Source organism: Triticum aestivum, chromosome 7D (assembly GCF_018294505.1).
Source record: "Triticum aestivum cultivar Chinese Spring chromosome 7D, IWGSC CS RefSeq v2.1, whole genome shotgun sequence".
Taxonomy (NCBI): Eukaryota; Viridiplantae; Streptophyta; class Magnoliopsida; order Poales; family Poaceae; genus Triticum; species Triticum aestivum.
In genome coordinates, this window is record NC_057814.1 from 175,219,945 (window position 1) to 175,221,534 (window position 1,590).

Here is a 1,590-nt window from a genome sequence, read left to right on the forward strand (position 1 = left end):
TTTAGTGGAAGCGTATATCCTCGAGTACGTATCCACTACCCCGAAAGTGTATTCTGTATCGAAACATTTTCTTTTTCTGGTTTTATTAAAAACAGAACTTTGACCAAACTTTGACTGGCTATATCTTTTAATATAAAACTCCAAATGAGTTGATTCTTTTTCCTATCTCTCTCAAATTTCATATAGTTTATTTTAAGATTTATTTCAAAAATATTTGGGACAACTTTTTGTACTGTTTTTGAAATATTTGTTATTTGAATGTTCTTTCAAAATAGGAATGGAGAGAGAAGAAAACTTTCAAAAAGTGCACCCCCTTGCATACTCTTGAAGGCAAGCATTTTGAACTCTGGCATAATATTTTTTTTGTGAGGTGTTTTGATACGGTTACAACACCACTTTGACTTGGAGCACACGTTATTTTTATGTAACGATAAAGTCACACTCATGAGTGCATATTGGAAATGCTTTAGAGTTAGAAATGGATATGCTGGTGATAATGATCATCCTCGCGAGCTTTTCAGGCATACCGGCAGGAAGCCGGGAAAGTCGTGGTCTTGGGTAGACACGAGCTTGTCCCTAGTTCCTCGTCGAGACGAGTGTGTCCGGTATGGCATGATGAGGTTTGATGAGCGGTGATCCTGTCTGTTAATGGTAATATTTTTGGTTGTGCCAAATCATTCGGAGAATACTTGGACCTCCCGAGTCGGCCGTAGGTCGAGTCTTGTTCAGTAACTTCCCCTACTTGTTTTGTACTACCACTTGTCCATGCCGCAGGTAGGGTACGGTTTAGTAAGTTGTCAACCCCTTACCACAGCACACACCGTACAGAGAGGCCATGGTGGAAGATACCGGATGCATCCGGTAGGCATGCCACCTGGTCCGGGGGCATGGGTGTTTCCGGTTGGGACCGAGAGGGGGGCACCCCTTAGAGCGCGCGATATGAATTTGATCCCATGCTACGTCGAGGTTGTAGCCTCCCCACTTAGAGTTTTGCTTGACAGGTGTCGTGGGTGATTCCAGACACCGTAAGTTAAGCTGGTGTGTGCAGGTTAGGCGTGTTGTCAATTAAAAGGCCGTAGGCGGGATTAGTCCCGATGGACTAAATAAATCCGTTACTCGTGGGTAAAGAGTACACCCTCTGCAGAGGTTATATCTATTCGGATAGCCAGGTCCATGGGTAAGGACTACAGTCTGAGTTGGGTCTAGTGACGGTTTTCGGATGGAGAAACGGCTACACTAGAACATTTATTATGACCTATGACATGTGAGGATTATGTTTATTATTATTATGGACTAACCATTTACATTACTTGAATTAATAAGTATCCCTGGGACGGTTCTACCTCCTGGATACTCACTGCGATTATTATTTATAAGCCCTTTATGTGGCGTCGCTCAGACGCCCGACTGCGGCATGTTTGTCATTTCTATATTATTTAGAAGCCCTTTATGTGGCGTCGCTCAGACGCCCGACTGCGGCATGTTTGTCATTTATTTATTATTTATAAGCCCTTTATGTGGTGTCGCTCAGATGCCCGACTGCGGCATGTTTGTCATTTCTATATTATTTATAAGCCCTTTATGTGGCGT